This window comes from Microplitis demolitor, chromosome 5 (genome assembly GCF_026212275.2).
Source record: "Microplitis demolitor isolate Queensland-Clemson2020A chromosome 5, iyMicDemo2.1a, whole genome shotgun sequence".
In the NCBI taxonomy this organism is placed as follows: domain Eukaryota; kingdom Metazoa; phylum Arthropoda; class Insecta; order Hymenoptera; family Braconidae; genus Microplitis; species Microplitis demolitor.
Genome location: NC_068549.1, coordinates 23,529,552 through 23,543,867, shown reverse-complemented (window position 1 = coordinate 23,543,867; position 14,316 = coordinate 23,529,552). Strand labels below are relative to the sequence as shown.

The 14,316-nt window shown below is 32.3% G+C and overlaps 1 protein-coding gene across 2 annotated transcripts in view; it reads left to right on the top strand.

Moving 5' to 3' along the window:
- Nucleotides 1-14,316, top strand: part of LOC103570745 (CCR4-NOT transcription complex subunit 6-like) — a 255,890-nt gene that overhangs the window by 11,593 nt on the left and 229,981 nt on the right. The window contains exon 1 of one of the 2 annotated variants that reach the window (XM_053739492.1): nucleotides 1,055-1,060. The exons of the other annotated variant lie outside the window; for it this stretch is intronic. The gene's annotated coding sequence lies outside the window, so the exon portion shown is untranslated. Of the gene's footprint in view, nucleotides 1-1,054; nucleotides 1,061-14,316 lie in introns of those variants that run through there. 2 annotated transcript variants of the gene reach the window in all.

Here is a 14,316-nt window from a genome sequence, read left to right as displayed (position 1 = left end):
ATTTTTAGCACTGACGAGTTTGATTTTGTTTAGTCCTTCTGTCTGTCTATATGTCTGTTATTTCTTTAGTACTTTGGTCGTTTCGATGAGGAAACTAAACTTAAATGTAGTTTTCCATAGTGTATTGCGTGTTTGCCTCCAAAGTATAGAGAGCTACCTGTCAATTAAGGTCAGCCATTCTGTTCAATTAGGTTTGCCGAACTTTGTCAATTGCACAACCCGGTTTCTTACATCCACAAAAGCTATATAGCAGTACTACAGACCCTCAAGGACTCTCTGAGCAGAGCTGAAGAAGAAGAATAAGACGAGCAAGAAGAAGAAGAAGAAGCTGTAAAGAAGTGGGTGGAGATGAGAAGGAAAGGAGGCAATCTTGAAATCTTTGTACACGAATCTTCTGTTGGGTGATTGTATAACTTTTAGTTCAACCAAACGTGGAAACCTCTGTACACTGAATTTAATTTATAAACTAAAACAATTGTTATTTTCAATTGTTTGTTTCTGATTTGTTGTTTATTGGTTCCTTTGCTCGATAAAACATACGCCCAGAAATCTACAAATCAATCTTTAATATCGTTCGGCTGACAATAAACTTTAAATTAATACAATTATATAATAAATTTTGTTAAATTAGTTAAACAAGACGAGTTCCTGCAGACTAAGCATGCAACTAAAACAAGTTTTAGCTCCTTGGACTTTATTTTTGTTGTCATCTTGTCGAATGATATACGCAAATTGTAGGATTATTTAATTAACCGGGAATATCAGCTAGAGATATACTGCAGTTTTGTTAAAATATATACATATATGCGTAACAGGAAGCTTTCATAAATGGCTAGTCATGAATAATTGTCAGACAATTTATTGAATCTGTATTTAAATGATTGTGGGGCAACATTATATTGATTGGCATTGTCGTATTGTAAGTCACATTTAGTAGGGTTGTTGGATTATGCATTTTGAATTGACAAGTTTCTCCATTAACATTTATAGTACGTATTCATTTTCTGTAAATATCTATCTATATAGATGTATATATGTGCAGTGAAATCGACAATTTACATTCCATGTGTAACAACTTTTCTCATTTACCTTTTAAACGTGGTTCGCGTGTACAACTCAATCAAACGTTATCGGATTCTACGAAAAATACATAAGTTAACTTGGTTATTGCTTGTTTTATTTATAGTACAGCGGAAATAGGGTATCCTAAAATTTTTTATACCAAGTTACGGGTTTCTGTTGAATTTTAAGTTTAAATTTTCGATTCAATAAAAATTTTTTCATTCGAAATATCTGAAAAAGAATTGTACCGACGTATACGATTATGCGGCTGGAAATTAGTCAAAAAAAAATTAATTTAAATATTTTGATGGCAGTATGTTCTAGAATTTAACACATACAGCAATTTAAAATGAGGAAAAAAAATTAGAACGAGTATGGCGAGTATATTTATGTATATCTGGGATGTAGATTCAGTGTATGCGAATGTACGTGCATACTATTAAACTTGGTCAAAACTTTCTGAGTGTGTATAGTATATCCCATATCCACATTTCTGTGGTTCCCAGATACTAATATCTGAGAAGGACTATACGGGCTCTACTCCGTCTGATATTGCTGTCTAATTCTAAAAGTGAATATGTTGGAGGGCGTTGCGCGGCAAATATGCAATATGCAGTACTGGCTCTGAGATTCGTGTATGTACATATATGTATATATTTATATATGCATGTGGTTAAGCATATTTCACTTGTATACACTTTGTGTTGTTGATCTAAAATACATACATGTATAGATTTATAAATTCCATGAAAATTAGACATCCTTGATATATTTAGTTACTACTGAATATCAAAAGTTTTATCCCATACATTCGCTAATTAAATTATTACATTATTATCTTTCATGGAATTTAAATAAAAATAATATATGTATACATAAACTTGTTTATTTTCCATATGATAAATATATGCTTAAAAGCGTATATTTTATTATATATAAATATATATAGATACATTTAGTTTGAAACTCTTTCAACATTTGATATAATAAATTCCATGATAAAGTTTCCTTGGCACGCGAGTGCTCTGAAAAGTGTTTTTAACTTATATCTTTGTACAGGATATATATATATACATATATTTTATGCATTTCTTTCATCGCAATAATATTTATATAATTTTTTAAAAAAACTCTTACAACGTAGAAAATTTTCTTTAATCATGAAATTGAAAGCACCATTAAACTTTTTATTTTGTTAATCACATTTGAATTAATTAACATTTCAGTAAACATTTCGCGTAACTAAAACAACATTAATTATATTTCGTAAATAACTATAGACATCGTACAAATAACTTTTAAGGGTTTTAAGTATTAACAGCAGAAACATCAGTAGCGTAGCAAACAGAGTAAGTTCATTTAATTTTGTCGTTTCTCGTTCGTTTGCTCCTGCTCGAGTTCGATTACTTGATACTGTTACACATCATCACGTATATATACATATAAGTTAGAGGAGGAATCGTTCGGAAAATCACGTCCAATAGGAAATTGCCGTGAAACTAATTACAGCCGGTTGTTACTCCGTTTGTTGCGGCAGCGTTCGTGACTGGGTTATCAAAAGCTAACGCGTTGGGTATACTCGTCCATTTGTACATTTGTTCGTACCTTTATACATGCATACTTATATACACATATATGTATTGTACATAGGTAAGAACGTCTATTGACCATTTATGGCAAGATGTTAGCACGGCCCTGACCCAATGACCGTTGTAAATCATAGCCCATGATCCTTATACACTTACCCACCACTTATTTATACTTTATTTATATCCGCACTCCTCGTTGAACCCTTGTAGAAGAAAAAATAAACGAAACAGCTAAAATATCACCTGGAAAGAAACAATTTACTTTTTTTTATATTTAAAATCGTAAATTGCGATTGAGATCCTCGTTAGTCTCAAGTGCGAGTTGTGTCTAACCTTCAATAAGTTTCACTTCAATTGAGATACATATCTTCGAAGGCACTATTTCTGTAGCAATAACTCCCGAGATGTCGATCGAATTCAGAGATTCTAGCATACTCAGCTTCACTTGTAATTTAACTATTTTTATATTCTTGCCAACTTCAATACACGATCCTCCCGCAATTACTCGGTAACCAATTACAGAGTAATAATAATAATAATAATAATGATGATAACAATAACTAGCCTTGTTGTAATTTATTAAAATAATTTCATCAGTTTTAATCAGTATAGAGTTACTAAAGTTACTTTAAAAAATTAAATTTTCAACAAAATAACTAATTACGAGTTGCTGATTAAAATAAAAAAAATTATCGTTTTTATAATAACAGAGCTTAATATGTACTCATTATTAAAATTTAATGATGATACGTTTAGTATGTATGAGTAACTTTATCTATTGTAGTTTGGGTTGTGAATAAACAACTTCAATGTTGCGGCAACAAATAAGGTATGAAAGCGTGACGTTAATGTGTAGAAAAACGTCTAATAGTAATATGACGATAATAATAACAACAATAAATTGAGTTAAAAAGTAGATAAAGAAAAAAAAATGGGTAGAAATATTGTGTACTTAGATCACGTGAGTTTCAGAAAGTAAGCTCTGCGATGTCAAGCTAAGTTGCGAGGGAGTTCGTGACGTGGCTTACACCCACTAGCCTCAATTCGGTTAGACATTTGCCGTAAGATAGACGAGGAAAAATATAACAAGGTAACCTCACGCTTTGACCTCCCGCTACGTGTCTCCTGATAGAAGAATTCCAAAAGATTACGTAAATCTAAGTCGTGTTCTCGCGCCGCGACGTTATACGCGAATCAGCCCAGGATAAACGTCTTAACGTCGCTCCTCGGTTAGGTACTTTGTCTAAAGGCTGATCTATTTTGTTTTGTTTATCTTAAAAAAATTATTATTCTACTGGATTTTATTTTAACTTTGACAGTCTTCGATTTTATCTAGAGCTTTTTTCAAAAATTTTCCCATTAAATAGTTAACTATTTTATATGGAACAAAATCATTTTGGCAGAATAAAAAATTGTAGTTTGTTGAATCAAGAGCTAGTTTGTGTTGACTGATGAAAATAAATTTTATCGTCAAAATGTAAATGTCAAGATATAAATTTTCTCGTGTTAATAGTATATTCTTCCCTATATATATATAGATATATGAGAGTAATATTTTCTAGCTTCGAAGAAAGTTATCTTGATTTAAAGAAACGTTTCCTTCAGAGTGTAGGGGTAGATTTATAATTTTCGAGAGATCTGTAAACTTTTTTCATGAATACCTGATTTCACTATCATTGTTATTATTATTTAGATTATATATTAAGTCAAGGACTATTATAAGAGAATATTGATTAGTACGATTCTGAAATAGTTGTTGGTAGAAAGTAACTTTTGATGATAGTTATACTATTAGAAGTTGGCTAAACGAGATCTACACACACAAGTCTAGGTCATTCAGAAAGACAGAATGAATGTTTGAAGATGTCCACGAACGTGTCAAGTACCAGACGGAAGTTTCAAGACGTGACTTTCTTGCTGAAAAAGCACCAAGACGTTTCTATAAGTGCTTGAAAGTACATCAACCTTGTACGTAAAACTTTTTTTTTTTTTATTTATTTTTACGTTGACAATGGAATCAAGTGTGAATAGAATAAAACTCGTACACATTTTGTATTACTATTTTTCAACGTTATTTAATTCGAGTTGCTGAAATAAATTATTATCTCTATCACGTTTCGTATCAGGTCTTGAACACGATTGCCAAAGTTTATAACTTTTTTATTAAAGTTATAACAACAACAACAACAACAACAATAATAAGAAAAAGAAATATTTAAGTAGGTAGCAAGTGGAAGAAAAAGCGATATAAAGAAAATTGCTCAACTTGTCCACTTTGCTTTTTTCACTTACAACAAATTTTTTTTATTATATATTTATAAAAAGGGAATACTGCCGCAAAAAGTGGCACTACTAGCACTGCTGGGACGGAAGCCTGTGATTAGACCACACCGAAGGTTCGCTCCTTTTGTTTCCTGTCGTGTGGTAATTTAACTCGAGAAACCATCGGAGAAATCGGGTCTGCGAACTGCCCTGTCTATGGAAACAATAAACTCCTCGCTATATGTTGTTATTATATATACATCAACTAACACAACTATTAAGCGGGCATCGTATTTATTATTAAATAGTCTTCGAAATTACTTTTTCAAGTTCCCATAATTATTTAACTTTCTCTGCTAATTCAATTGTCTGCTTGGCCTACTCCATTAATTCATCAGCCTTTTTTGTAATTAACACACTAAAAATAATTTGACACTTCCTTGGACAAAAAACCTCCATTCTAACCTCACATTAAACAAAAATAATTAAACGCCAAGTGTTGAGTTAAAAAGTTATTAAGTCTCGTAATTAACAAGCTAATTTATTAAACTCACTTTTTTTTAACAAAATAAAAAAATATTGCGGAATATTTGATGATTATTTTATGACTCATAAAAAGATAAAGATCCCAAGTGATGAAAATTTATGACGCAGCCTAAAAAGTTAAATTTAATTCCTTAAAACAATAAAACTGAAGCCAGAGCTTAAAGAATCAGAATCAGAATCAGAATCAGAAATAATAAAAAATATATAAATATCCCACGGTGTGGATATTTAAGGTTTACATCTTAACTCGTAGTTTACACGCAGCTGTCGTGATTTATTTCATTACCATCGATACGCGAGGAGTGTAGCTCAAGGAATCTTTTATTTCCCACTACTGACCCCCGTGTAGCTATGCTACGCTAAGAAAATATATACATATATTTCTGTATATATATATAGTTGTTCGTTATTGGTTGTTTGTGTATTGGTTATTACATATACTAGCGGCGGTATTCGACGGAGGTCGGTGATCGTTAAGTTCTCTCTCAATGTCAAGGATCAGGTGCGTGCGATTCGTCGAGATACGATCATAATGCGCAGATACGCGTACGCGTACGCGTTTAGTCTTTATATATATGAGAATGGCCGTATGCCTCGCGGCGACTAAAAAGAAATTCCGTTTGCATCTAATTAATGGTTTAACTACTTGTACTTTTTTGTTTTATTATTATTGTTATTTATTCGTAAAAAAAATAATTATCAATTTTTATTTAAATCTTTATTATATATTTATTGTCACATACGTAAATTTCATAAGATTTTTATTAGCAAGTAGTTAGTATATAACTCTAAACGTCGTCGTTTCATTTTAGCAATCAAACCAATTAAAAATATTCAATCGTATGTGACTTTTAACTCTCTAATGCCAAGTCAATAAAATAAAATAAACTTCTGGTCATATAATCGCTGACATTTAATACGCGATATTTATTTTACTTTTTTTTTTTTATTATTATTATTATTATTAATGTACATATATTTAACATATATATCGACTACTGACGTTGAATTTAAATTGCCGTTAAATTCGTTTATTTTATTGATTTTAAATTCAATTTTAAGATATTATGTTTATTTTAAATATTTTTAATTGGCCTAGCAGATAACGAACGGTGCGACAACTCTCCCTAATTTTTTTTTAAACTTTAGTGCTCGCAGTTTCACTTGTAATGTATACATTATAAAAAATTTAAACCATAAAATAAAACTTGTTGATGATTATTTTTAGTTTTTAAAAAATTCTGGCAGCTTAAAAAAAGTAAATGACGAATAAATTAATAAATGAGAGGTTGATTAAAAATATATATTATTGAGGTGTGGAGGTTTAAAACGAGGCCACGAGCGACACGATAACGTATTCCAAGTGATGGAGGAAAGAAAGAGTGAGAAGGAAGTAAAAGAAGGAAATGAGGAGGTAACTTTCTCCGATGATTGTCCTACTAACCGCGATATCATCGAGCTCAAGATATCGCTACTGTAGATTTCTATTCAAGCGTGGTACCTAAAAAACAAGATTTTCCTCAAGTCTCTTCTTTATTTTATTTTTTTTTATTTTTCTTTTCTTGTTATTATGGCTTTATACTCTTCGCTTATCTTTCCTCTTGTTTTCTTGGTAAACTCTGCATAAACTTTGCTGCACTATATATAACTTTACATTTCATAACCAACTCTCTTTCTCTCTCTATCTCTCTCTTTTACTCAGTATCAAATACATCTTTATTTTGTCTCACTACTTTTCTTCATACCGTAAAATAAGAGTCTTATGCTTACAAACAAGTGTAATTCTTAATATATAAAATAACCCCCGAGGTGTCATATATTTATAAACATATCTCATAATTTTTCATCTCAATGTATTTTTCTTGGACCATTAATATAATTAGACGGCACACCTTCCATCAGTAATAATGCAGTTTTCCCGCCAATTCTTAACTTTTAAAATGTAAACTAATTCACAGTAAAGTTATTAAGATTTTTATCTCAACTTTTCCATTGCGCTCAACAAACTTGAATGGTTTCTTCGCTAAAGAATTAGGTGTCAAAATGACGACGCAATGCTTTTAAATTTAACTTTACATGACAAACGAAATTCAACCCGTCCACTTCGTCACACTTTATGTACAGAGAGCTCAACACCCTTTTCACCGGGCTTTTCATCTTCACGGCATTGTACATTGCTACAAAATATAATAAAAAGCATAAAAAAAAAATAATAACAATAGTAAAAATAAAAAACATGGAGTTTAAGATGTCAGTAGTGACCTGCCGGGTAAAAGAGAGTCATCTGCTAACGTTACTCGCTTATTCTTCTTTCAGAATGTTCTTTTAGTAGTGAAAGAGTGGCATTTATTTCACCAACGGTGGCTGCACCTTGTTCACAGCCCTCTTTCTTCTCTGACTGTATATATTTTTTTTTAAAGCCATTCTTAGTGCCATTGTATATGTATCACCCTCTGAAATGGATTACGGGGTGCTTTTTCCTCACAATATGACTCTCAGTATCATGTTTTAAATTTAAATTAATAAACTGAATGTTGCGTAATTAATTTTGCTGTAGCAAATGAGCATCGGAAAGTAAGTTTGTAGATACTTTTGACAAAAGGTATAAGACAAATAAATTGCTGTAAGTTGGTAAAAGTTACCGCTTAGTGCTCTCTAAGGTGCTTTTGATTTAGTTTTTAAAAAATATACGATGAAGAAGGTTGTTCTTCTACTAGTGAAAAGAACCAGAGAATCACCTGCGAGGATTCCCGGCGGCCAAGTTAGCTACCGGTTTAAATAAAAAATATAAGAAGAAACAGCTAAAGTTTCGTCGAAATTTTTTACTTTTTTCACATTATTTATAAACTTGCTAAGTTATTTGCACGGAAGGATAAATAATGACGAAAAAAAAAAAAAAAAAAAAAAAAAAAAAAAAAAAACATAAAATAAGTAGAAACAAGGTTTATAACATTGATGAAGCCAGTTTGTTTAGAAATTGGATCATAGATAGGGCAATACATTCAATGTTTTTAATTAAGAAACTAGAGAGAATTTCCAATAGATGTAAAGAGAGAGTTGTGTGGATGAAATTAAAACTTGTTTCAATGGTGAATATCAGACATCAATTAACTTTTTTTTTTTATAATAAAATAATTTATATACATTTTTTTACTTTGTCTCTTTTTATTAATTATAAAGTTTGAATAAAGTAAAGAAATAACTTGGATATTACGGGATTTGTCAATAAAGCAACGATTGCGTGCTTCACTTTGTAGTTGGATGGAAAAATATAATTTTATATTTAAAATATAAATAAATAAATAAATGTATATTATAAGAAATAAGTAAAATGTAAATTATTTAAACCGGGACAAGCCCTGCGGAAACTGACTTTGCTTCATCCACTTCAAAGACTCTTTCAAGTAATTGGCTCTATCTCGTTTAAATTATTTTCGTACTTGAGCGCTAAAAGGAAATCCCAGACACGAGGGATTCACTTGCAATCTCGTTAACCAAATGTATTGGTCTCCAAGGTGCTGTATACATGTAAACGAGAAAAAACCTAATATCATTTACATACGCTTCGGTGCTTTCTTTTTTTTTTTCGAGAATATTTTCTGCACCTGAACATAACATCCCACCGAACCCGGTATTAAATGACACCTTTAAAAGTAACTTCGTCAAAGCATTTCTTGGTTACGATCCCAGGTTTTTTTCCATCCACCGGAGAGTAATTAACTCTCTTCAAGTTTACCAGTAATCCCTTAGATCCGGATAAGTCGCTAAGACATTAAGATTGGAGGTTCTTGCACATATGCAGCTAGAGTTTTCACCAATAAGCTTACTCGTAAGTAACCAACAGCTTAAATAAAACTAAAAAAGCTTAAGGGCGTGGTGCTTAGGTATCAGTTAGGTCATCTCTAATTACAGGAGGTCAAGAAGAGAATTGTGGCACCTTACGACCTGAACTCTTCATATTTACTATTAACTATGTGTAAGTTACCGAGTATAGTATATTGCCAAGGGTTTTGTGATGAGCGGAAGAAACAACCTGTGTATGAGTTATAATGGGTTCCTGGTTGTTGAACGCAGTCAACCATGGGTAAATCTGTTAGTTACTACTCATAAATGCTCCCAGATACATTTCACATCACCATCACAGTATCAACGACCTGGAATTAAATATCATGTTATGCATTACGATCATTCAAATTTTACCGGATATTCATTATTCTGATGTTTATTTTACTCTGTTTTGTTCTGTTCTATTTTATGTGATGATCTCGAAATCCTTTGGCCTTTTGATGTTTGGATGTAATATTACCGGTGATACGGTGATTGGAGCATCATAGATTTATATCACGAGTCGTCGAAGCAGTTGTTATCGGTATTCCGCGGACTATGTTTCAATAAACCATTCATATATATGTTTTCATCAGACATTTGATTGGTTTGGATTAATGAATAGAATTCTATGTTGGATGACTATCAAAGGGCTTTGATGCTAATCTTCTTGTGCTGCAGACTCTTGTATTTTAGTTTCCATTGATTATTATCGAGTTGATTAATTAAGGGCTGTTTAATCAAAATTAAAGGGGCCTATAGATGAACTATTATTTATGTTTGATAATATATTGTTAATTTAAGTGATGAAAATAAAAATATATTTGATTTTAGTTTAATAATGTATTATTTATCTAATGGCTTTATTTGTTTTTGTCTGTTGCAGGTAAGAGAAAAAAAAAGTTAATAAATAAATAAACACATAAAATACCAGATAGCAGGATAAAAATTCTGGCGAGAAATAATGGGTGAGAAATGAAAATGCATTCTTAATGGTATTACATCGAGTTACGTGCTCGAGTGGGATTTCACAAAAGTACTTTAATACTATTTTCCCCCATTTCTTTCTCTCTTCCTTTCTGTTGCTGGCTTACATTAGTACTGAATTTAACTCGGCCTCAAAAACAAGAGCTATTTTATTGACAAGTATTGTGAGACGATTACTTGTTATTGATAGCTTATAAAAAATAATATCCCAATTTATGGTTCAAGTATCAAGTTTTGATGTGCAATAAATTTAGAACGTAATTTACGTGACTTAGCGCCCCAAAGTTAGTTTTTATTTCGAAATCGATGACGTAATCACTTTGCAAGGGGAAAAAATATTCAAGAAGCTTTTAGTATCAGACCCGTGACTTTATATATTTTTTATCCGATTTTTTTTGGCACCTGCAAAGAGGATGACGTGTAGCCTGAGCGTGAGTCGTTTTAAAGTTTTTCCTCCTTTTCATTTTTACTTATTTTCATCCCTCTAAGACTTACTCAAGAAAATTTAACTCATGCTAGAGTTTGAAAAATTTATGCGCGTCATACCTTTCGCTGTAAATTTAACCAGCATCTACCTCTTCTACTACCACTAGTCTGTGCCATTTAAAACTTACTACTTACAACCTGAACTTTTGTGTTCACCATAATATAGTATGTGAAATGTTATTTTAAGTAACCTGGTGAGGAGCTTTAAAGAAGCATAAAAATTCTTCTCTTTCTCTCCCTCTAAAGTAAAACAATAAACACATAAACAACTTTTGAGTTCATGAAAACGAAGAAATAAAAAATAATCCGCATTAATTTTAGTCCTCTTTTAAATGCTTGTACACATAGTAAAGGTTGTTTACGAACTTTCTCGGAATTTAAAACGGACAAGGGAACCCGAGGACGTTGACGTAGCGGTATTTTGGAGGCTCTTCTGTTTGTAAAGAGTAAACCTTTATTTTATTTATTTATTTATTTTATTTTACTTTTTTTTTTTTTCTTTTTTTTTCATTTTTAACATTATTTCTCTCTGTATGTGTGTCCAGTGTCCACATGACACACGATGATGCCTGTACCTCTCGTTCTTGTCTCTCCTAACGAAATACATGCAAGAATGAAAACTGTCGTCGACAATAACAAACAACGGACACCCGTGTTCCGACTGCCAAATGGGGAAAAACCTTTCGCGCATCCTTGGATAATATGCAGCGCAATGCCGAATGCCAACACGCTTCACTGCCGCGGTGAATGTCCCAATACACACATATACATATATAAATATATATATCCACGAGTTGTTTGTACAACCTGATCTCCCTGCTGTCTCTGGTGGTGTCTCTTCTTGCATCACAAACGCGACATGCAGAAGGCATCGATAAGAAACTACGGCTATCAGCTCAAAGATTCGTTCGAGTAGTTTTATTTAAAAAACTTTGATAACAAAAACTAGATCAAAAGGGCTCTTTGAGGACAAATGGAGATACAGAGAACCTGATAGAGTTAACATCCATACATACAAATTTAATTTATAGACACAGAGAGGTAGGTAGGTAGGTAGGTAGATAGCTGGCTTGGTTCAATGAATGGAATTGATGATTGCAAGAATTGTTGTTTATTCAATCTAACGAATGACAACGGGGACAATAATAAAAATATTTCCGTCTCCGATATCTGGTTATTTATCAGAAACTTGTTCTTGTTCTCGTTATCGTTATAACAAGTCACAGATTGGAGACGTCATTTGTATTTTATGTAATTCGGAGGAGAACGTAGCTATAGCTATAGTAAAAAAATAGAAAAAAAAAAAAAATAAAATAAAAGAAGTAGGAATGCTTTATGTATTATCAGCGTTTTTGTGTGTATATTTTTATTATTTCACAAACGAGCACACTTGTGTTGAACTAGAAGCCGTCAGTGCTTTCAGACGCTTTGTATTTTGGTCGTCGACATCGCACATACAACCACTAAAGGGGTCTAAACTTATTTTTTCCAATCAAATATACGAACCGCAGCTGCCGCGTGAATTGCAGCTGCCATTCGTCAGAGTCTTGTTTTTTTATTATTACTACTTTTATTATTTTTTCAATTCTATCTGAAATGTTCGTTATTTTTTTCTGATCATTTATTTTTATTATTATCATTATTTTTACGTCTTTTTTTTCAATCACTCCTCGCTCTGTAGGAACCGCCACTGTTGTTATCACAACGAAAACTCATGCGGTTAAATCACAGATAATTAAATGTCATCATTGTCAGCTTTCACGTTTCACCATTTATTTTATTTTTCCACTTTTTCTCTTTACTTCACTCCCGAATCATCTAACTGTAGTAAAAAAAAAATATATATATATATATATATATATTACAAAAACCGTATGGATTAAAAATTAAAGACATCCGTTTCTTTGAAGAACAAAAATAAATATTTAAAAAGTATTATAGCCACGAGTTTAGAATACAGTATGAGAAATGATTAGATCAACCAACGCACGTATTAACGATTATTTGAATAGTCTTAATATGAAAATCATTTATACAGAAATGTATAAATGTAGAAATAGCTTATCTTATATTTATCTTACATCTTATTTAATATATTTCCATATGTACGTTTTTAATGCGTGGGTTATTCGTAGCAATAGTAATCAGTTCTAAAAGTTTCCTCGCCTTAGCTTGAATTTTAGCATATACCTTTGGAGAATAATAAAAAGATTAATAATAATAATAATAACAACAATAATGATAATGAAACAAAAAGTAACGATAGAAAAAAAAAAAAAATAGTGAGGTGCCGCTTCTTATCACTTGAGGTGGATAGCAGCTCTTGACAGCCGATATTGGTGAACGCTCGTACGGGTTGAGTAGCATTATATAGTATATATAGAAGAGAATAAGAGACGTAACGTGGGATAGGAGATGATGGTGCCAGCAAAATGCCCGATGTACTTTTATCGAGGTTTGGTGCAGCGAATGAGAGAGTGAGAGAGTGAGTGAATGAGTGAATGAGTGAATGAGTGAAGGAAGGAACGAGAAAGTAAAGAGACACGTGGTGAAGTAGGCGAGAACGTACGAGCATTAAGTCCAAGGGTTTCCAGCTTAGTCAGCCCCACACGAGCTTCCACAAGACCGCCTGCGTTTAATGTCCACGCCAATTTCATCGGTGCTCTACGGTTCCTGGCACTTATCGCTTATGTCCCTGGACCTTTTCAAGTTTACTCAAGTCGACTGGTCCCATGGACTATACTATCTACTGCAACTTTTTGTACTACACTTATTATATTTGAGCACTTGAATTCACCAACTGCTGACATATTTCTCTACTCGGTTTTCATAGACCGTGAGAATAATGTCGGCTGTTCCTTTCTTCCGAGATATCAAACTAGATATTTTCCATGTTTCCTAGTGTAGCAACTACGACCAACCAGTAAGATGACAATGACGACGTCCTACCACGTTCCTGCTCTTACTTTATATCCTTGCTGCTCATATCTCCTTCGTTTTATCACGTTCAGTATTGAAATCACGTACCACTCGATCGGAGGGGTCGCTTCTGGATAGATCGGTACACCAGAGAATAGTACAACGTTCACTTTAACCTTATATATATATATATAACTATATATATATATCTGCATTATACGCAATGTTGCGGCACCGTATGATATTCTATCGTCATTCTACACGTGACTTATCGTAAAGAAGTAGATGGGAAAACATCTCTCACAAGTTGGTTATCATCTTTGTCTCAATACTTCCGTCAGTCATTGATACCTACGGAGTATTGGAGATCAAAAATCGAATGAAGTAAAAAAACCATCATTTCTTTCTTTTGTATACTTCATTTTTAACGTACACTTGACAAAAATTTTTCTACGACAACTTTACTGATGACACATTTTAGTTATTTGTAAGAAAGTTGATTTAAGCTCTAAAAATACTTAAAAGTTCAACAGCTTTTTCCGGTGCTTGACTGTCCGGGATCTTAACTTGGTAGGTTTGGATGTAGCGAAAGTCCCTCTTTGGCGCTGTACACACAAGATATAAAGCTTGTGTATGTGTA